This window comes from Gymnoscopelus braueri, assembly GCF_963280865.1.
Source record: "Gymnoscopelus braueri genome assembly, chromosome: 21".
In the NCBI taxonomy this organism is placed as follows: Eukaryota; Metazoa; Chordata; class Actinopteri; order Myctophiformes; family Myctophidae; genus Gymnoscopelus; species Gymnoscopelus braueri.
The window spans coordinates 26,503,130-26,527,710 of NC_137623.1; the positions used below are offsets into that span (position 1 = coordinate 26,503,130).

Here is a 24,581-nt window from a genome sequence, read left to right on the forward strand (position 1 = left end):
GGCTGGCAGCAATACAGAGACACAGATAAACAACAGGGGAGTGTTTGGGTGTGTTGTCACGCTTTGTCCTCACATTACATGTCTTTTTGAGAGCTGTAAGGGGCGTCTTTATGCTGTGGTATGTTTCCGTCCCCTGAAATTACACTAAGAGTGTCTCTCTACAGCAGAGGTTACACGCCTTATTAATGACAACAGAAACGGGCCATTAAACTATCGTAGCCCGAGCTACGCGCTCTCCGTCCTCATTGGCCGTCTCTTGGTCTTCCAGCGCAAGTTACCATGGGGATTCCGAAGCCGATTGGCTGCGCTGCACTTGTCCCTTTGGGTTGAAAATGATTGGTTGCCTCCCTCTCCTTGACATGGCAATAACGGCGGGGTCACCGTTCATTGAGAGAAAATCAGGGAGACACTGGATGTACATGGCACGTCTCAATGACACCAATACAGACGGTTGGCCGGGACAGCCAGGCCGGTAAGCTGACAGACGGCCACGGCATTGCTGTTGCTGGGGGACCCAGTTAGAAAAATTGGTTCTCAAAGTTGTTCATGTCAAGGACCTCCAAATGAATATGTATTTGGCCTCAGCCTCGGACTCGCCCCACCCATAACACATAAAAAATTAAATATCTATAAATATCTAAAAGCTCACAACCCGTCGCGATTTTGAAACAACCAATGTATATAGGTTTAAAGTGCTTAAAGGTAGGGTAAGTGATATTTTTTGGTTAAAACAAAAAGTATTTTGTTAAAAGGTTAAAGCACTATATTCTGATAGTAATCATTGCTATAGAGTGTTTTTTCAGTAACAGATGTCTCCCTGTCTCTCCAGCTCTTTAATAAACAGAAAATACATTTTTCGGTAGGTGTCAAAATCTCAGCCAATCAGGAGAGAGTACCCATTTTTAAGCTTAATTTGTATCCACCTGTTTCCGCGGGAATTTACTGGAGCAAAAATCATGTGTGGGAAACATCCTGCGGACGGACCAGAAGTAGGAAGTAGCAGCTCAGTGTGTTTACATTTGCCAGCAGAACGTAGCTGTAGCTTCACAGGTCGCATAGCGATTCTGACTCCAAAGCTACAGCTACGTTCTGCTGGCAAATGTAAACACACTGAGCTGCTACTTCCTACTTCCGGTCCCTCCGCAGGATGTTTCCCACACATCAGGAAACTACCCGCGGAAACAGGTGGATAGTGTTCCAGTTCCAATTTTGTCTGCTCGTTTCTTAGTGTCATCACTTCCAATTTCACTTGTTTAATCTGTATCCTGATTGAGTTCTCTGTCCTGGTTGGATAAAAATGGAAATGAATCTGAAACGAAAATGCATTTTCTGTTTTATATAGAGCTGGAGAGACAAGGAGACTCCTAATACTGAACAAACACGAATCCACGGAGCGCTGCCCTGCGCGCAGCCATTGCTGCGGTGTCAACGCTCCGCGGACGCGACACCGCAGCAATGGCCGCCTACAGGCAGCTACAGGCAGCGCGTCTGTGGATTCGTCTATAGCAATGAGTACTATCAGAATATAGAGCTATTTAACAATGATTTTAACCAAAGCAAATGACTTACCCTACCTTTAAACCGATTTTGAAGCTCAACTCATCAAGCCATTTTGCAGGCCCCCCCCCCCCCCCCCCGGAACCCCCTCAAGGACCCCCACTTTGAGAACCACTGTCATAAAATTCTCAGAGAATGCCCCAAATCCCTAGTCGACTCTGAACAGCCGGACGCTGCATTTAGCATGGCTACTGTAGGGTGCCATGTCATTGAGTTAATTATCTACATCGGGACAGTGGAGAATAGCTTATTCCCCGAGCAAAGCTCAACCATCCCTCGCCAAGGGTCAGTAATGCACAGTTATAGTGCTACACTGCTCTTTTCACTGTGCATATACAGGGATATTATGCTCACCACTCTTCCTTACATTTAACCCATTCAATCCAGGAACGCATCTGTGTCATTTACTCATTTTAGATTTGAGCTATAACCACTACAATAACAAATACTTTGGGCTATTCAGATATAGCAGGTATACAAGCTCACAGTGCGGCTATGAGCTTGCAGGTCTGCTATTTTTGAAAAATCTTGAACATTTGTGCAAATCTTTGAATACTTTATTTTTTTTAAAACAACATTATTTACTCAAATATTTGCTTCTGGAGGTCCCTGGAACAAAATATTTGACAAATGTTCACTTTAAAAATATATATATTCAAAGATTTGCACAATTTTCACGATATCTCAAAAATAACAGATCTACAAGCTCATAGCGTGGCACTTGGTGCCGCACAATGAGCTTGTAGATCTGTAGCCAAAGTATAAAATAATGGTTAAAATCTAAAATGACAGATGCTTTCCCGGTCTTAATGGGTTAAAATAAAGCCTATGCTGTTCCCATTTAGTGGGAAGTTAAAGTTGGGTCCAGTTCCAGTCTACGCATGGGAAGGAAGCATACGCGTCTATTCCTGGGATTCCGTTGTGTCATGTGATGAAAAATTCAAAGAACGTGATTCATAGCAGTTGATTCCACACGCACGGAGGACGCACGAGCACACAGGCTTTTATGATGGCAATCAAGCTTTAATAACAATGAAAAAAGTTAATTCCCACACATACTGATCTGCATTGATTTATTAAAAAGAAGGTTGACACACAAGGAACTTTCTCAAGCTTTATGCAGACTTTCACACAACACTACTGCTGTTTGCTACACATATATTGATGCAATCCCCCCCCACCCCATAGGCCTATACGTCACAATTAACAAACAGTGGAGCTGATGATGATTACAATGACAACAGTGTTTATGCTTTGAATGTGCTCAAGTCTCTGTGCTCCGTCCCTGATGATTCCTACCCAATTGCTCTCTGTAGGACAAAATGCCCATTCATTACACAATCATTGCCATAACAAACACACAAAAAAATATACAAATAAAATAGATAAACATAAAATAATAACACGCACACAAAACTATTTTCACCTTGCCATTTAAATAAATGGCACTGAGAGAAAAAATAAGGAAAAGATATTATCATTTCGCAATCTTCATGACTTTTACTTTCACTTCACCAGGGATTGCTGCATTCTTAAATGGCCGAGGTGTCCATTTCATGAGGTCATGTATGCATCAGCGTGAGCTGTGATTGGTCTACTTTTTGGGGGGACTGACAAACAGTTATACATTTTGTACGTACGTATGTATGCATGCATGCATGCATGCATGCATGTATGTATGTATGCATGTATGCATGTATGTATGTATGCATGCATGCATGTATGTATGTATGTATGTACGTACGGTATGTATGCATGTATGTATGTATGTATGTATGTGTATATATATATCATACATACAATCAAATACTGTTATAGACACTGTGGTTGAAAATGTCCAGAATGCAGCTATAAAGATGTTGCAATGTTTTTTAAGTGCCCACTCTGGTTGTAAAGAGTAGGAGATAGTGAGAGCCAGAGAGCAAAAATCACTTACTGCTAGTTTTATAATTACATCAACATTGGGGTATCTGGCCAGTAGCTGATGTAATAACCTTATGGGGTCACGTTACAGTTACCAGCCTGCTGAATGGCTCTGGAACCGCCAAACCATCCAGGAAGGGCCGATACAGCAGAACATATAGGGTTAAATGAAATCCCATATAAGTACAGAATTACACCTTCATGCAGTTTGCCTCAGCTCAGAGTTAGAAGAGAAGAGAAAGGTGGTGCTGATAGGTCAATGAAGCCATAACTTCATTAGTCGTGTGATTGACTGGCACTTTCTGGACAGCCTCTGCCATCACTTATACAGTTCATCAGGCTGTCAACTCTGGGGTTCATTTGGACCGGAAAGTCGGGAAATATGGCTCATCAGTCATAATACACTACTTTATGTCAGGCATGGAGACCCTGGAAATGGGTGGGAGGGGGATGTCTAGATTCACATGGGAATGACAGATAAATCCATGACATATTTTACACACACTGCTCTCCAGCTACCATCTTTCAGAACTCAACTGACCCGAGTGACTAAAGGGCAGCACTAAATCATTAGCAGCTAATGCCACATTTCCATACCAGCAACAAAAGGGGAGCCGTGGAAAAGTGTGGTGTCTGCAGCACTCGAGCTGAACCGTCCACTGTATCTATGAGCATGTTACAGTGTAAACAGGACATCACAGGAAGGCAGTAGTCACAAACCTCAACCTTCTAGGAAAATGCAAGCAGGGAAGGCAAAGTGGTTATGTAACGTTAGCCACCAAGAAAATAAAGCAAGAGTAGTTTTCAGTTGGTGATAAGCCAATGTCACACAATACGGGGGTGGCTTTTCACACTTTTGGGTATGATATCAGTGTCTTCCGTGACGTAGGTGTACTGCTTGGGACGTTTTGTTTTTTACTTGTGACAAAAACAGCGCTTTAGCTGAGAATCTTACTGGAAATGAAAGCTGGGAATATATGACAGGAAAAGAGGCAGAAGGCTAGGTGGTGTACTGGTCCACTATTACCCTCCCATATATAGTTGTGTTGCTGCTTCCAACAGTTATGATGGAGCTTGGGTTTCCACTCACATAACTGTAGTAAACACCCCTGCCCTGGGCGCGCGCACACACACACACACACACAAACAAACAGAGGACAGTAACCACACTTCTCTGTTTGCATGCTGACGGGTGAGCCCTGCCTGTGTGAACTCAGCATTTCTCAGTTCATTACAGCGTTTCATCTCCATCAGGGCTCATGTGTTCGGCTGACTCAAGGGGTGCAAATGATGGGTTTGATTATTATGGCAACGTAGCGGCCATGCCACCGCCTGAGCCACATGGCCTCAGAGCAGTGTCGTCAACTTTCCAATACCTCAGTGCCAGTGGCTCACCTTAGAAAAGTTCAACAAAACAAACGGCAGGTACTTGTCATAGCTGCAAGACATTTCGAACATTCTTTCGGCAAATTCTTTTGGTACCCTGCATCTCTGACGCATTTAAATCCGAAAGGACGCACTATTGGACTCACTATTGATGCTTCCAGGGACGCACCCAATTCTTTACCCTGATAATGCTATTGTTTCAAGTTAAAACCATTCAACCCCTCTTTTCCTATGTGTCTCATGGGGAAAAGCTCAAGACAATTCAACTCTGCACGAGCAGGCATGTGCGTGAGACAAGCACAACCTGTCAGATTGCCAGCGCCTCGCTACCCGTCTGCTCGCCTTCTTGTTTAACATTAATTATTATGCGCTTCACTCGCTTCTCGTCTGAAAGACCTTTACGCAGCAAGCAGCTTACCAAAGCCTACTTAGCAGTAGCGAAGTTCGTTTGACATTGAACGATCAGTGATTTTTCAGGAACATTATAGACAGCGTGGCTAGTTAGTGATGTAGTACGAGAGTAAGCTTTTGACTTCCGGTTGGCAGACTTTAAAAATAAGAGCTACATTGACTTGTAAAGTGATTTCATGTGCTTTGATGAATAACCATTAACAATTATTATAATGACGAAGCACACAAATAAGGAATTGTTAGTAACCTAACCATATTTGACAAAAAAAAAGGAAATGAGAAAGGAGGGAAAAGACGTAATATAATGAGGTTTTTATGATGTAAGTTAGCATAAAAGAATGATGTCTTTCAAGTGATGACAGGGCACCCACAAAACAGGTATGGCAAGGTAAGGGAAAGTCAACTTTATTGTACCCAAAGTTGAAATATTACATGGTAACTTTTATCATACATAGTGACAATGTTGCTAAACATGATCTGCTTTATCCAACTAGCCGGCAGGGACAGAACCACAACAACAGCAAGCTTAAGAAAGACTAAACAATGAGACAGGACAGCTCAACAGACAGACAGACAGACAGACGCACACACAGATGAAACGCAGCCTAAAGTTTGAAAAATCAATTGACTTTGAGATCCCCGAGTGTAGTTGAGTGTAGGTGATTGGAGGTGTGTGTGTGGTTGCTCATATCTTAGGTGACACAGGAGCAGACTCTCCTGGCCTGAGCTGGAGCCACACAGTCTGGCTAGGAGGAATGCAAAGACAACGGGGGGAGGGCTGCGGCTCAAAGTGCATCCAGACAGAGTTTCTCTCTGTGGTGCATACAGCGCATAACCCCACTGTATGACAGCACTACAGAAAACACTTCAAAGCACTACAAACAAACGCTTGTACCTTCACCTGTGACTTAATGTCATGGTATTAGGCTGTTCACCTGTCGGAGGACAGACAGACAGCATCTGGCAAATTAGTTTGTCAAGTGTTCAGTTGCTGCCGTTGGGGACTCAGAATGTGTGCGTTTGTTGGAGTGCCTGGCTCTTGACACCGTGTGCAGGTTTCCCTGTGCATGGGCAGAGGCTCCGTGCCGAGGTCCTGATCTTTCTTAGTTGTGTTTAATTTATTTCTGTTGCTCTCTTTGCTGGTGTAAATAAACGGCAACAAAAAAATGAAAACATCGAGGGTGACCTGCTTCCTTAAGAGGCTTAATCAATAGATTACAGCACTAAAGATGACAGGGTCAAGGCTTGCAGAGGCATTATATACTGTATCACTTTATCCAACAGCGAATTGTACTGGCAGGAAGTAATTGACAGATGATAATACAGACAGTAGTGTCCGTGTCTTCACCAATGTCTCATTATATACTCTCCTGCTGATAATCATGTATCTGTATCACACAGTTCTGCTGACATTGTTGACAGAACCACACAAAGGCGAACAAGGCTGTGTGCGGAACCTGAAGGGGGGGGCATTGGGGAGAGGGTTATTAAAACACTGAATCACCAATTCCTGTCATATTATTAGAAAAAAGAAAAACAAAACTACCAATGCAAATACCCCACCAATCTCTGCCAGCGGTTGACTGCCAAGGGGGGGGGGGGGCTTGCGCCAGTGTGCCATTCCAGTAATCATGTGGGTTAGCAGGGCTTTGGTTGTATGAGGCACACCCAGTGCTTACGGGGGCCCAGAGAGTGCCAGGCATGACTGAGCATTACACTGCTACGTTTACATCAAAAGCCAGTGGGGAAGTGTTTGAAGTCTCGTGCACTGTAATAATGAAAGCCCTTGCAGTGGGTGCCAAACCACTCCAAAACAGCTTGAGGAGGGCACTGAACAATGTCTGCTTGGTTCCTGGGCTGTCCTTACGCGGCCGAGCAAAAAAAGAAAAACAGGACTGTTGAGAGAGACAGAAAGAAAGAGTAAACTGTTACTGAATACTATTGCTGCTGTGCTGCTGGTCGATTGCATCACTGGACATTGAAACCCTCCCCCAACCACTCCGGAGAGCAGTGACTGAAGGGGGGTGAAGAGAGGGGGGGGGGGGGGTCATTCTCAATTTACAGCTCAATATCTGCAGGGGTGGGAGAGTTGCCGGGAGAGCCAAGACACATACAGAGACATGTTGGGATCGTGTCAGATGGTATTAAAGACAAACACGTGTAATTAAAAACATTATTGATTTCAACACGGGCAGCTGGAGTGAACCCTCCGGTCTTGCCGACAACTGTGTTACCTCAAAGCAGATGTTCTGCCATTGGCTCTCTGGGTCCACGCTCGAACGCAGCTGGAGGGACGGGTCAACTAGAAGAACGCCATGGTGTCCAACACACCCACAACGTGATTTTCTCTTAAACTAGATCTGTCTTACAGATATGTAGGTCTCACAGCAACACTATGGGATCAGATCAATGGGGGAGCACGAGCGATAGGGAACGAGAGCGATTAAACCGTACGTGGAGAGAGAGAGAGAGAGAGAGAGAGAGAGGGCGAGAGAGAGAGGGGGCGAGAGAGAGAGAGAACAGAGGAGGAGGGGAAAACAAAAGATAATAAGCAGGTCAGGAGTCGGAGCATGTCTGTCTTTATTCCTGTGCCATATATGGTTCAGTCTCATTCTTTATGCAAAGGGGGTGGGGTGGAGAGGTGAAACGAGTTGGGTTCAGACTATATAACATGCATCCGACAGAGCCAGCTCGGCATGCATACGCACAGACTTCTTTTGCATTAGTCCTCGACTGCCACACGGTTCCACTCAAGAGCTTCTCCACTCCAGAATCAGTGCAAGGTAATGGCTCTAAAGTGCCAGATTGCAACCAAGAGCGAGTCCCCCCACAAGTCCCCCACCCTCCCATTTACCGAAAGCTGATCATGCTCATGAATCTTTAACACTAGGAGTCACTTCAGAATGTCGCAGGAAGAGGAGAGGAGGGCGGTGTGCATAATAAGACATTAAGTTGAGGAGTATGGAGCGAGAGGAGGTACAGTCAGTGGGCTGGACATGGCTGTGGGAGGGACATAGTGGAGGGAACGAGAGCACTGGGAGGGGGGCAGTGAAGGGACAGATCATTGATTTACTGCCCTAAACGAGCACCTCTCCACAACAGTCCAGCCTCCAATTAATCGGAGGCTCTGAGCGAGACGCCGTATTCAGAACCAGATTATTGTGTAAGGTTAAATATCTTGTGCTCGATTGTAAATGTGTTACCTACGTATCAGTTACTGTTCTGTTCTGTAATCCACAACTGATACATGTGCACACAACACCTCATACACACAGAGACAGTGGGACACGTTGTTGAAAAAAATTATTTTCGACTAATGCAAGCCTCTAATTTCACAACAGCTGCTGTATTATGAGACAACGGTGTGTGTTGGCAAAACTCCAGGCAGGGTACATCAGCGTTTTAACGTGTTCAAGCTAGCAAGCAATACAGTCGCACAGAAAGCAGAGGAGACTCCAAGTCTCCTTGAGGCTCGAAGAATTGAAGAGGCTCCTTTACAGAAAGACAACACAGTGACAGGACTTTCAGATGCAGCCCTTAGTTATATACAAGAAAAAATAACTGTTGGATGTGGCCATTTATTGGTTGACTGGAAAATTACTGGCAAGGAGAGGGGAAGAAGTACAGATATGCAGGCCATCTCCCTGCAGCAGCTGCGCTCGTCATGGTGGCCAGAAAGGGAGATAAAGCAAGATGCTCACACTCACAGTGTCGCACATCAAATGGAGGAGCAACTCGGCTCAGATATCGCAGCCAACATCACCCCTTTCCGCACTCAAACTACAAAAATACAGCTGAGAAAACGCTTTACTTTGTCCAAATCAATGAGCCTAGATGGAGGGACACCACACATGCAAACAAAAGCAAAACACATGCAGCAGTAGGGGCATGCCTGGGGCTAGTTCCAATGAACATGGTTTAGGCTTAAATGAGTAGCCCTTTAATGAACAGGGAGAAGCCTTTAACGCGGCTGTTCGTGTCCCTCACTGTAGTGTTGGGAGGAGGTTATATTGGCCTGGGCTGCAAGGCATTATTACATAAGCAGAAAGATGGCCATGACTGCACTTCTCACCTTGGCTTCAGTCCAGGGGATCCCTCAGGGCATAGCTGCAGGAATACAACACTGGGAAACCTTTTAGAATCATCCACGCCTCCCTGCTGAAGAACTGTAAAAAATGAAGAAAGAAAAATACAATAAGGATATACAGTATATTACTCAGTATTTAGACAGAAACGGCACAACTCAGCAACGTGGTCCAGTTAAGGTAGCAATGGTCCAAGTAGTAGAGGTGTGCTTAAAAAGACATGGTGCTGCTCAAAGACCTGTGATTGTCCTGCTTCAAAGAAGGTAAGATATTACATCATACAGTTCGGAAATGCAATGACTTCAGAACAGCAACGTCACAATCAAAATATTGCAATATTACAGCCTTGAAAAAGTAAAAAATCATCAGTGTCATCGATTAGCCATTTACTGATAAATCAGTAGGATGCAGAACTGACATTCACACACTGAAAATAATAAATGCAAGACCAGCAACTAGCTATGAGTTTGTCAATAGTTCCACTAAGCTAGTCGTTAGAAGACTAGTAGTAACAGGCCTACAGCCCAGAAGTCTGCCATTATATGATGCACTGCACATCATTAGCATTAGTTTAACGTAGAGCTCTAAGTGAAGAGTCTACAGGGTCCATATCCTGGGAGACCTTGCAACCTTATTACATCCTGGAATACACCAAGTCTTTTTAATCATGACACACAATTAATTAGACAGGAACAGGATGAAGGGGGTTTCAATTTAAGTCATCTTCTTGTTCAGATAATTAGGAAAAGCAACTACTTCAAAGAAAAGGAAACAAGAACAAATGACATAAGTAATGTCATTGTGACTGGGATAACGTCACGTTTTAATGCATGAACGCTTTCCGACGCTCTTTTATTTGTAAATCTGTGTATATAAAACATATATCCCTTATCGAATCTCTTAATTACACCAATGATAAAAATCGCTATTGTCATTTTGCACTCTGTCTCCGACGGTGTAAGCGAGCCCCTCTGGCCAGGCACATAGCTCGGCAGAGCGGGCACACAGCCGCCTTAATGGCTGGTGACGAGTAAAGGAGACAGTCAGCAAATGTACAGTAGGATTGTCACAGTGTGGGGAATTTTCCAACAATTAACAAATGCATGTCAACACCGGAAACACCACGTATCCCACTTTAATTACTTTCATTAATATATTGTCAACCAGCATCCTACTCGACATGCCTGGCAATGATCCAGAAACAGAAACCAAACCACCCCGCATGCTAATTTCCAAACTGATGAGGTGACTTTAGGTGCACCGTCAAAAAATACAACGAGAAGATATACAAGCCAGCAGCACTCCGTAATGTTGGTTTCGTCACCGAGACCAACAACGGACGTGTTTCAGCTCAAACAGCTTTCAATGGTGTTGTTGAAGACTCAAACAGGAAATAATTATAAGATTAATTGAGAGCACATTGTCTATAGGTTGTTGTGAAGTAAATAAAGCACTCACACTCATGGAAGTAGAAGCTCGTACTGAGTTCAATGCAATATTAATCAATACTGAACAACTACGCAATCTATTTATCGGCTAAAATGAATAGTTTGTTTAGAAACAAGCTGCGGCAGTCCTGTCGGTCTGTCCTGTCTGTTCCCAGCCCTGGCCAGCGAAAGCCGCATGCGTGTCCGCTCTGAGGAGCGCTGTGGCCGGCCACCGTGGCCAGAATTGCTCGCTTATACAGCGAATCTGTGACCACCCCTCCAGAGCATGGAAGCGATAGCGGACGATGGGAAAAGAAGGCCGTCCTTCAACCATTCGAAACAATCATCAAAAAGTCAACAGTCTCGCGAAACGCCCTCATTCCGACATGTAGATATAAGACTTGGGATGGTATCCCAGTCAAAAAGGACTCCACCACGGAATTTGGCAATGCGGTAATGAGGCTCATTTTAGAGGCAGAGCTTGCCCCACACCAAAAGTAGCCCGATGGAAGTAGAGTCAGCCGGCCCGTCCACACTGTGGAGATTTCTCTCAAATACCTGCCAACTGAGCCAGCTGAGGAATGCGTTCATGTGATGTCATATGTGATGACGTAATTGGAGACTGAATCCCCTTTTGAACCCTGGCCTGCACAAGTTCACAGCCAGAGAGCCATGCGGAAAGGCTATATTTATTAACCGTTTGGAGTGCTGCTGCATGGCACGCCACTCACCCAAACAAACAGGATGTGATGAATGTGTGGGCTTTTCAAAAGATGACAGGAGATAATAAAACAGATATTTATTGGAATATATGTTTTATTACTTGTAAAGCAAAAAACATTCTTCGATTCCCACTTGGCAGATCCATAATAAACAAAAACTATGGTTTGTGTTCCGCTGTCACATCTGACATTTCAAAACAGTGTTTCTCAACTCCGCCTTCCTCTTTGCCGCTGCTTACGCTCTCCACTGCCCCCCGACCCACCCACCCACGCGCCCCCCTCCCCCCCCCGCTTGGCTCTCAATTCTCATCCTCTGGAGGAATTTCCTCTGAGCATTAGTGCTCCGTCACATGTTCAGTCTCAGCGCTGCCAGTGACACTCCACCCTCCTACACACACACACACACACACACACACAACCCCCCCACCGGCTGGTCTGTGGACAGACTGCCTTGGCCCCATTATGGAGAAACTATACAGAGACAATTTACCATATTGATTGAAAAGCATCAGGATCCATCGCAACCCATCAAAAAGGGTGGATTCTTATATTGGACTTTGATTTTCTTATTAAATGTATGGGCATATCTATGTAAAGGATCAGTGGTTCATAGTGAGTCTAATTTGAAAATCAAATAAGCGGGTACAAACAATGATAACTTAATTTAAATAATAAAATTTACAGATGAAACTTTACCCTTTACCATTAAGTACTATATGCTCTCGTTTAACCACTTAAGCCCTATTTTCTCAAAAATGTAAAACATTTGCAGTTTTGCACTCTTTTTTTTTTTTTTTTTTGTTGCATTGCCACACATTGTGAGCAGCTTGTAGACCTGCCATTTTATTTTTGAAGTACCAGCAGTGACAATCAGATGACGTGATCTCACTATTCAGATCGACCAAATGTGTCAGCCAAGCTGACAGGTGATGGTGGGATCTGTGGCCCCTGATGGGAGGGGGGCTTCATTATCTGTAGGCAGACTGGACCTCATCATGTTAGGACCAGCTGGGCCCTGCCAAAGTCACTGTAACCTTAGACCATTAACGGTGAACACATACAGTATAAGACCCAAGATCAGAAGCAAGTGTCATATTACAGGTACACACACAGTCCAGGAAAAGACAATTATTGTTTACGAACTATGTAGCATAACTAGCAGCAATGTAATAATGGCTCATAACGAAATAGAGATTCATAGTGTAATAACTTGAATGTAATAAAAGCTGGAAATGTAATCAGCTCATAAAAATTTAATATCAGCTCATAATGTAATAAAACCATGAGCGCGTAATGAAATAACGGCTTTTTACATGTAATAATAATGCATTACACTATGAACCTAATGTAGCCACTCACAATGTAATAACAGCTCATAGTGTAATAACAGCTCATATTGTTGAGAAAAGTGTTACGTTGTTATCAGTGGCGGAACAAGTCAAAGCCGGGGCGGGAGGCAGGGCGCATGAACGGCTCAAGCTAGGTCAAAAGATGATGCAGCGAAATGGCTGGCAGCTTGTCTTTTTTTTGTGACAGGTGGCTGACCCATATTCATATGGCATAATGTATATAGAGATTTTTAACATGTATAACATGTATGCATTTTCTTTTACAGATTAAATGAAGGTGGGATAAATTGTTCGTTACCAATATCAGACAAAAGGTATCTTAAGTTCGGACAATTCTACACCCCTACACAAAGCTTTGTGCAAATCGGTCTGGTAGTTTTTGTGTGATCCTGCAGACAGACAGACAGCATGATTACGTTTGTAACGTTAAGCTTAATTTATACTCCATCGCTCAAGGTGTTGCTTTCTTGACAATACAAACAAAGCTACTGTTGCAAGGTGATTTCATTGATTTGTAAATTTGATTTGTTATATTGACACCTGTGACCCATAGAAAAGTGTTACCCCTAGAAGGAGCCACCTCACAGGAGACCAATGCAGAAGTGTTATCGTTAGGTTACATTAGGTTCATGATGTAAAGCATTCGATCATTACATTATGCACTCCGTTTTGTATGCATTATGAACTGATTATTACATTATGAGCTTTTATTACATTTTAGTTATTACATTATGAACCGGTATTACATTATTGAGCCGTTATTACATGAATAGTTGCTACAAACTATTCTACTTGGTAACACACAGAAGTGTTGAATAACACATTGGTGTAATCTAAACAACCATACAGACACAGCCCTGCCAAGTCTGACACTGCGCTTTACCGTCCCTAAAATGTAAATAAAATAAAATAAATAGTTAATGAAAACACAACTTAAAAATTCATACTCCTTACACAATGCTTTACAGGACATGTACCTGAAAACACATGTGAACACAGATGAAAAGTCCCACATTACGCAAAGCCGTATACTTGCAGAGGATCAACGCTTTGGCTCTCTGAGTCTGACCAACACATCCACTGTCCTGCCATCTGTTGGCATTTTGTGGGAGGTCAGAGGTCAGCAGGTTAAAAGTTCAAGCTCCCACTAAACAGACAGAAGCCAATTAAAATGCACCTTTGGAGAGAAAGAAAAGCCATGCATTTCATTATGAGTGTGCCGTGAAAAGTCACGGTTTTCCATGGTCTTTATGACAAACAACTCGATATCTGTCAAAGGAAAGTGAAACTAAACCTGAATTGGTAAAACAAAACTTAAATCAAAAAGGCTTGTGAGCACGGCTATACATTTAAAGAGCGTTGCTGACGCGGCCGGACTACAATTTCAAGTTCACGCAGTGGTGAACATGATACTCTCTCTCTCTCCCCCTCTCCTTTAAGCTTCTGTGTACCGTTTTGTGACCTCTGAACTCACATTTCCAACTGTGCGGAGAGATTCTCTGGGCCTACCAACAAAAGTGTCCGGTAGACAACTGGCTCGTCTCCTGTCAGCACCATTTAGTGATGATATGATCAGAGTATGCGAGCAGGACGGTCTTAAAGCCAGAGATTTGGAGTCATTTGTAAATCCACTACTTTCTCCTGGAGCTGAGATGAACTCCACTTGAGTTAAAAGGCTTTGTCGCCCGGGCACTGCTAACAACGCTAACAAGCCGGGCAGCTAATCATCAGCCCTCTCAGGAGGCCGGGGATTAGATGGGCACCAGCAGCAAATATTTCACAGAACAGAAATTGACCATAATCGCCAGGTCACGGGGGCTAAACACCAATGGAGCCCCTGCTGGCAGCCTTTTGAATAGCCCACTAATGGCCCCTCGATTCAATAAGAATCAGAGTTGATGTCTGACCTAATGGCAGCACCCTGGGCTTGTGCTGCTCCAAAGAGGTCAGGTCAAGGCTTAGCCAACATCCTGCTCCTAACCAATAATCAATAGGCTTTGTTCCACCTTGGGAAGCCCTGCAAACGAACAATTACCCATCTAAGGTGTTGTGAGACAAGATTTCATAGCATAACCACTATTGCAACATCAACCAAATGTGATACAGAATGACAGTTAAACATTTAGAATTTAATTTCAGTTTATTTTGATGGTGGTTAGGGAGGGAGAGCTGGCAACTGTCAGGCCACTGGTTCAAAGCAGTGTACTTGTTTGGAAGATCTTGGTTGGGAAAGTGAATATGTCATGGTCTAGTGAAGAAAAAGTCATGGCCTCCCATTCATCATCAACTACTGTCCAAATGTAGCCTACAAGTTTGCTGGGCTCAGGTGGCTCAGGTGGTACTTAGGGGTGCAACTGTTCAGTTTAGCCCACATTTCAGTTCAAGCCTCAGTTTTTGGCTCACGGTTTTGGTACAGTAAAAATAAAAGTTTAATAAATAAACAGAAAATACTTCCAAAATGTTCAGTTTATTTTACTTATTAGCAATAAAAAAGTTTTTTTCTATTCAGAGTCACATTCCAGTATTTTCTGCCTATGTATCTTTTTTCTATTTTCAAGGGAAAAAAGGCCTTATATACTTTACTTTATTTTCTGCCTTTCATTATTATGCTCAAGGGAAAAAAATGCATCTTATGTCACTATGCCTCACACGTGTGCAGGGAAGGGAGGGGGAGATTCTGTCGCAAAAAAAATTTGTTGTTTAGTGTACGGCAATTAAAGATCGACATTTAATCTCTGCATAAGGATTTAAGAATATTATGCTTATAATGATAACAAGATGGAGTATTTTGTTGGGACTTGTCTGACGGAAATAACTTTTAATGGAGAGTGGAGAGCACAACAACGTCAGCTTTAGTATAGGCTAATCAATATGCTCATTTATTATTCCGATAGTGTCGCCCGCCGAATATAGACGATCTACAGGTTCCCAATGTGACGTGATGCTTGTGGATCGGCTGTTTTTGGCGAGCAACACCAGCTGGATTCACTCCATGAGTGCTTTTTTTTTGTTGCAAAACAGAAAGATTGCGATCTATAAAGCCATATTGAACAGTGCAGGGCGAACCGTACGGTTCGGTTTTAAACCGTAAACCGCTGCGCCACACTGTCTGGTACAGTGGCTCAGGTGGTAGAGCTGCCGCTTGGGAATTGGAAGGTTCCTGGTTAAGACCGGGAGAGCATGTGTCATTTTAGATTCCTTTCCTATAGAGCACCGAAGTCCTGACGTGACTCGTTCATCCCCAGGTTTGCGGAAGTAATTTCTCTATGGAGAATAACATTGGGTCATCTTAGAATCGTCTCATATAAGAATTGTGGTCCAAAAATAAACACTGCGTGTCGGCGTTATTGTCAGGGAGGGGGTTCTGTATCGTTTATGATAGTCAGTCACTTATATTTGATACAGTCTGTTTCTGGCGAAAATGTAACTAATTCAGCGGAGGTAACATTAGCGTTTTCTCACCGTCAGTTGATGCTTCATATCCATAAGAGTCAACACGCCGGGGTCATTTGTTTATTTTTGGAACACAGTTCTTATTTGACGCGATATTAAATACGTCTATGGGATTCAGAACGGGGGTGGAAAACTGCGAACCAGGTAGACAAACAAAGGATGTGTAAATGACGTCAGACTTCGGCGGTCTATTCAAAAATGGGTTGAGTGCCGCACTATGAGCTTGTAGATCGGCTATTTTAGTTAATCTTGAAAATGTGTGCACATTCTTAATATATCTATTTTTAACTCAAATCTTTGCTTCTGGGGGGTCCCTGGAACAAAATATTTTCAGATGGGGGGGTCCGCAGCCAAATACATTTTGGGGGCCCTTGTGAAAGGGCCCCCCTTTGGGGGCCCTACATGAAAAAGTTTGAGCAGCACCACTGATATTATAGCAACATAAGTGTTAGGATTTAGAAGACATTTGTAGAATCGTATCTCAGGTCTTAATGGGTTAAATCCCCGGCTCCTCCTGGCTGCGTGTCAAAGTTGAGCAAGACGCTGAACCCCTAACTGCTCCCAATGAGCAATTTTTTATTTTTTTTTGCTTTGTAAGTATCGCATGTGGGGGGCAAATTAGTTGGCCTGTTTATATATAAAACCCCAGATATGTTGTGAAAGCCTGAGTGCTCAAACGTGGATATTTTTGGGGATAGAAGAGATGTAGGGGAGACCAAAAACACAAAAAAAATAAGGAAAAGTTCAAATTCATGGTGTAGCTCCTTTAAAAAGAGGCTGACAAACATTTCCATGGATACATACAGGCTAATAATAATGGCCCTGTATGAACTCCACCTTCAAAAGACACTATTATTTATTGCACTGGCCACGTGCCTGCAGATTTCAGCTCTCTTCTGGGTGCAGTTGCCTCATGTCTTTATTCAGCCATATGCCAAAGGCCCTTACATCTGTTGCTCAAATAGGAGCCCGGTGCCAGCTCCTTCAGCTGTGACCACAGGGAGGATAAACACAAATGTGTTAGGCCTATTATGAGGCTGATAAGACGCGTTGTAAAAAAAGGTGAGTCATACCGACACGACAAAGCAAACGCGTGTTTAAGAGAGTCGGATACAGATATGCAGAGTGAACGAGAGAGAGAGGGGGGAGAAAATGACGTATGTAAAACTGTACCATCCCTTTAAGACGTTGTGCAGCTCATCTTGTGACCACATTCTGCACGTCTACTGCATGTCTATTGTCCCTGCTTCTGTGTGTGTGTGTGTGTGTGTGTGTGTGTCCATGATCCCCTTCCTGGCCGAGACTGTCACGGTGAGTTAGGAATTAGTTCCCCCAGGGGCCCGGAGGCTGTACAGTAGCAGCAGACCAAAGATAAAGCAGTGCCATCTAAGCAGCAGCAAGAGGAGTGGAGAGAAATCAGCTGACACAAGTCTGTCTCTTGATCAGCTGCGCACTCCAGGAGAAGAATGGTGCGGACGTCCACCAATCAGGTTCACAGGGGAGCACAACATGCACATTGTACACAAATCACACGTCACGCAGTAATGCATGCTAACCTAAAAGAATTCCTGTCCTCAAAATACAAGTGAACATAGTTTAACTCCTTGAACACCTTGATAGTAGAATTCTTTGACTCCCCCCCCCCGCTTCTCTGTAAATATACCTTATGAGTCTACTGAGCTTTATTCCAATATGTTTTGTTTTGTATGAATTACATGTGTTACTGATTAATTGAGTACAATGGACCACAATGGAAACAAGCCCCTGGAGCTTTTTGTGTTATGCTACTACCTGTACTGTTGTTATACTCGTGTTAATACAATATTCAATCAATCAATCAATGCACATACATCAGGACCCCAATGGAAACAAGCCATAGTGCTTTCTTGGGTATAATCCTCTTAGCAGACCTTGTATTGAACTGTACTTTCCTGTGCTTTTCTTTCTGCAAACTGCTTGAATCAATCAATCAATTAGTGCATGCCCATGTGCGCACCCACACCAAATCTGTTCATTGTCGATGTTTTTCATAGTCTATAGAATAGCCTTCGTTGCTCAGCCAGAGTGCTCACCTTTGGATTGCAAGGTTCTGGGTTCAATACCGGGCGCCACCAACTCAGCGTATGAGTAGCACGGCTTGTGCGCTAAGTGTCGGGAGCTGACAGGAGGTGTGGGCCGGCACTCTACCTCAGCAATCCATCTCTCACTGGTCTAGTGCATTGTAAAAGGGGATAGACATGTACACCCTCATTGCTTGGCTGATACAGACAGTAAGCCACTCCGACCTGATTTCCTTATAGAAACAACAATATTTACGACAAGGAAAATCTCTCTATGCATGTTTCTTTCTGCCTCTCTCTGTGTTTCTACACAATCACATCCCACGATGCATTTAGCAGGAAAGCACCAGCCTGGCACGCCCACACAGTACTTTGCCTTCATTACATCAAACCAATTAAATCATTCTGACATCAATTATTCTATGTACACACAGCGAACAAGGACAATGCTGCCAAAGCTAGCTAAAAAACCACTCCAGTGACATCGCTGGAGTAAACCTTTCAGCAGAACTTAAGTGGCGTTTCAGAGACACACAGATGACTGGACTGGTAGTGCAACATTAGCCAGATAGAGAGATAACATTTCAATTTGTGATAGTTATTACTTTAATGCTGGTTGATTTGTCAGAGCAGAATTCTCTTTTTTTCCAACCAATGTTCTAGCAGGATAATGGTTCTGAGGAACATGCTCAGGGTTGGACTCTTAAACCTCAGTATTACCTGATTAAGTCCTGCAGCCTGCTCTGACAGCGGCACACATAATTGGAACAGACAGAGTGAAGCGCAAACTGAAGCGGCTTTCTCTTCTCATTCGTCATTTGCCTCCCATTTGCACGGTCCCCTGTTGAGACACTAAGAGACAGCCGGGTCAGGTAGACCCTACAGCTATTGGCCATTTAACCTTTATAGTGAAGTGCGTATGTGACAGTAGTCTTCAGTGCATAAGGTCTTAATTCACCATCACTCGATCTAGTTTGAGGTACAGGCTAAATGCCAAGTAAGGGGGCTCAGGTCTGATTCTTCTACAGTACACCCAATGTTGAGCTTTTACAAAGTCAGTAAAAGACAATTATAGTGTTTGAGAAAAGGATTAGCTTCTGTTATATAGTAATACATTTTGTATCATTTTGTATTTGACCTAAATGTGTAAATAATTCATTTTTTCCTTTTGAGAAACAGAATTACGGTTGATTGGGATTCAAATGATTTTGATCTGGTGGTCTTACTTTTAGGTCGTCTCAAAAACAGCACTACAGTGTGAAATGGATTTTGACGTCGTTCCCGTCACACCATCTTTCGAATCGCTCTGTGGCAACAGTCGAAGCCCCACCTGGTCAAACGCCAGCCATTTTTACTATTGGTGCTGATTGCCTGCCCAGTTTAGTATGGTTTAGGGCTGCAGAAAAAATTTATTGTCATCGCAATATCATACATACATGTGCAGTTAACATATCGCAAAAGACAGCTTGAACTGCAATAAAATGGTATATTATTTACATGCCATGTATGTAAATATACCATACGAAATAAATATGTACTCTGCATTCAATCAATACACTTGGCCTATCACTCGGGAGACATGCCAGTTATTTAACTAATTATATAAGCCAGGTGCAATGTTTTCAGTAATACCATGTTGGAATGGAATTACACAGTAATCCATTTCTTATTTTTTCAGAGTGTGCATACAGTAGGCTTTTCATTGTCTGGGTAATATGTTAGCAGCAAACCTAAGGCAGAAATCATCGCAATATGCAACAATGTTATCACATATGTTGTTTGTTTTCCTAATATCGTGCAGCCCTAGTATAAATAAAGATGGGGAATCCATTACCCATTTAATGACACACAGACAGATCACAAAAGCATACAGTAAATGTCATACTACTGTTGTTCTGTCTGAATTGTTCAACGCTAATCACTAGTCTGTGTGTCCAAACTCTAATACAAATCATCTAAGAAGAAGCTTAGCCCATTGAATCCGGGAACGCATCTACAAATGTCTTCTAAATCCTAACAGGTTTCTGAAAAACGTATGTTTCTATATCAGTGGTTATCAAACCTTTTCATGTCAAGGACCCACAAAATGATATGCATTTGGCTGCCAACCCCATCTCAAAATATTTACAAGTTCCAGGGACGGCCAGAAGCAAAGATTTGAGTTACAAATGTTCGCTTTAAAAATACATATATTCAAAGATTTGGACACATTTTCACGATTTAAAAAAAATACAGTACCTTGTGAAAGTATTCACCCCCATTCACATTTTCCACATATTGAAGAGTTAAAGCCTCATAACTCTTTTTTATTAAATTAAATGTTTTGCTCAGAATTCTACACACAATGTCGCATGATGACAAAATTAAAACGTTTTTTTTTTTTAATGTTTGTAAATGTGTTTAACATTTAAAATGACAAAATCACATGTGCATAAGTATTCACACCCTTTACTCGTTACTTCGTTGAAGCACCTCTGGCAGCAATTAGAGCCTCAATTCTTCTAGAGTATTATGCTACACAACTTGGCACACCTATTTTGGGGCAGTTTCTCCCATTCTTCTTTTCAGATCTTTTCAAGCCTCATCAGGTTGCTTCGGTGCACGGCCATTTTCAGATTTCTCCAGAGCTGTTCAATGGGGTTCAAGTCTGGGCTACGGGTGGGCCACTCAAGGACAATCACAGACTTGTCCTGAAGCCACTCCTGTTGTTATCTTGTCTGTGTGCTTAGACTCCCATGTCCTGTTGGAGGGTGAACCTCTGCCTCAGTCTGAGGTCCAGAGCGCTCTGGAGCAGGTTTTCATCATGGATCTCTCTGTACTTTGCTACATAAAATTTTCCCTTGATCCTGACTTGTCTCCCACTTCCTGCTGCTAAAGAATATTCCCACAGCATGATGCTGCGACCACCATGCTTCCCTGTAGGGATGGTGTTGGCCAGATGATGAGCGGTGCCTGGTTTTGTCCAGACATTACACTTGGCTTTCAGGCCAAAGAGTTCAATCTTTGTTTCAACAGACCAGAGAATTTTTAGGTGCCTTTTGGCAAACTCCAAATGGGCTGTCATGTGCCTTTTACTGAGGATTGGCTTTTTGATTGATTGATTGAATATTTTATTAGGCAAAAAAATGTAAAACAGCACAGTTACATTTTAAAATACTTTGTCTAACAGGTCCGTTCATAAAAGTCCTTGCGGACTTGTTTCCAATGAGGGCCTTGGTATTCAATTCATAGGCATATATAGTGGCACCACAGTTCAAATATCATTACAAAAAAAACAGCAAAAAAATAACACTATGTACAACAAAAAAATTAATAAAAAAGGGGAAAAAAATATGTACAAGAACAGGGGGGGGGGGTCTGCTGTCTAACGGGAAAATGGTACTACCTCCTCTTTTTGCCTCCTGAAAGGTGATTTTTTTAAGGCTCTTTTAAATGAGCCCAGCGAACTGCATTTTTTGAGGGATGGAGTTAGACTATTCCAATCCTGGGTGGCAGTGCTGTAGAAGGAGAATTTGCCCATGTTTGTTTTATGGGTGGGTGGTACCAAATTGTTGTTAACGCTCCCTCTGGTATTGTGACTGTGGGTGTCGCTAACCTTTTAGAGGTATTTACTCAGATATGCGGGAATAGGGGGCATATCGAGCAAATTTGCTTCCATCAGGCCACTCTACCAATGAGGCCTGATTGGTGGAGTGCTGCAGAGATGGTTGTCCTTCTGTAAAGTTCTCCCATATCCACAGAGGAACACTGGAGCTTTGTCAGAGTGACCATAGGGTTCTTGGTCACCTCCCTGACCAAGACCCATCTCCCCCAATTGCTGTTTGGCCAGGTGACCAGCTCTAGGAAGAGTCCTGGTGGTTCCAAACTTCTTGCATTTACGAATGATGGAGGCCACCGTGTTTGCTGGGACCTTGAATGCTGCGGAATGTTTTTTTGGTAACCTTCCCCAGATCTGTGGCTCGATACAACTCTGTCTCAGAGGTCTACAGACAATTCCTTTGACTTCATGGCTTGGTTTGTGCTTCGACATGCACTGTTAACTGTGGGACCTGATAGAGACATGTGTGTGCCTTTCTAAATTATGTCAAATCAATTTAATTTACCATAGGCAGACTCCAATCAAGTTATAGAAACATCTCAAGGATGATCAGTGGAAACATGAGGCACCTCAGCTCAATTTTGAGTCTCATAGCAAAGGGTGTGAATACTTATGCACATATGATTTTGTGTTTTTTACATTTATATTACATTTGCAAAAAAATAATCTATTTTTTTTTCTCATTATGGGGTAGAGCTTGGAGAATGTTGAGTAAATGTTTTATTAATTAATCAATTTTTGAATAAGGCTGTAACATAACAAAATATGGAAAAAGTGAAGGGGGTGAATACTTTCGCACAGCACTGTAGCAGATCTACAAGCTCATAGCACGGCACTCTGTGCCACACTATGAGCTTGTATATCTGCCATTTTTGAATAGCCTAAATACATCTAAAATGACGTTCCCGGTCTTAAAAGTACTAATCTCTAATAATAATATGGCATGGTGGCTTTAACACTCATCTGCACACTTTTTTGTTTTGCCCTCTGCTACCAGAGATGGAAGGCAGGTTTGCTTTAACGGCCCAGACCTTGGTCCTTTAGGTGCCAAAACGACAAATTTTTGGGGCAAACATAGAATGGAGAGATTTGTTAATATGCAAACAAAACAAACAAACAAACGCATGCTCACAGGCTTTCTGGGATTAATAATTCAAGGGTTATTTGTAGTGGCATATGAAAAAATAAATAAACTAGAAGACCATCTTGCGATGGGATCACACTATAGCCACAATGCCAAATCGGTGTGACATGGAACACATGACGACATGAGATGAGAGTTTGGTGAAACAGGTAAACTGTGCCAGATTTATTAAATATAGGCTACCTAATCACCCTTGCATCATGACACATCTGTCATTTTAATATTGAAAGATATCCAAGCCATTCAAAAATAGCAGATCTACAAGCTCATAGCGTGGCAATCAGTGCCATGCTATGAGCTTGTAGATCTGCTATTTTTGAATATCTTTCAATATTTTTGAAACATTTTAAAGCGAACATTTGTCAAATATTTTGTTCCAGGCACCCCCAGAAGATTTGAGTTACAAATGTTCGCTTTAAAATGTATACATATTCAAACTAAAGATTTGCACAATTCTTTTCAAAAATGGCAGATCTACAAGCTCATAGCTATGAAGTTGTAGATCTGCTATTTTTGAATAGCCACAGAAATCTAAAAATGACACATATGCGTTCCCCGTCTCAATGGATTAAGAGAGGTGATGGCTGAGGTGGGCCCTGAGTAGGTCTGGAGTAGAACTGGGACTGGTGATTGTGGTGATGGCGTTGTACAGCAGAGCGTCCCAGGATGGGGTTCTGAGATAGCGAAAGCTTCAAAGTAAAAGTAGGTGTGCACCAGGGATCAGTAATCACTCAGGCCAGTGATGTTTAGGTACACATCTTGTGTCTAAAAAAAAATTATGGAACCAGATTTATGGGGTAAGCATACCAAACGGGGGTCCTTGGAATTATAAGGTTTGAGAACCACTTACACTATAGTCTTGTGTACACAGAGACACATCCTCTAATTCTCACACACACCACATTTTCTCTCCCTCTTTTTTCACACACACACACACACACATATAGGGGCTGCTAACTTAAGTATGACGTATTCTTCACTAACAATCAAAACATTGCACGGTGGCACAACAATCCTACATTAGCCTGAACAACCATAACAGCACAGCAGCAAATTATTCACTATTACAGGTCCTGCTTGCATAATAAGTTGATTGTTAACTGCACAATAGAGCAACGAAGTCTGACATCACTTCCGACCATTACAAGTTATTTTCTCCATTTTAAATTCCATAGACATTTTTAACATCACTTCATATAAGAAGTTTTTCCCCAAAATAAACAAATTAGTTCGGCGATTTTACTTATACATTATATGGATATTGCCTTAGCCTTGCATTCCGGTGTGTTGCTAATTAATCGTCTTAACATCATGGTGTTACTTTGCATATGCAAAGTAACTAAATAGATGGATAGACAGCTAGACTTGTCAACCATCCATTTCTGGCTCGTCAGGTTTTATGATGCAAAAAGGAGGTTTCTTTTCTGACACGGTAGCTGATAGAGGGAGTCACAGGCACAAACTAG

At 42.6% G+C, this 24,581-nt stretch overlaps 1 protein-coding gene across 7 annotated transcripts in view; it reads right to left on the reverse strand.

The window, feature by feature from the left end:
• Nucleotides 1-24,581, reverse strand: part of ncoa2 (nuclear receptor coactivator 2) — a 90,093-nt gene that overhangs the window by 58,501 nt on the left and 7,011 nt on the right. For all 7 annotated transcript variants that reach the window (XM_080417115.1, XM_080417114.1, XM_080417112.1 and 4 more), the window contains exon 2: nt 9,350-9,443. The gene's annotated coding sequence lies outside the window, so the exon portion shown is untranslated. The remainder of the gene's footprint in view (nt 1-9,349; nt 9,444-24,581) is intronic.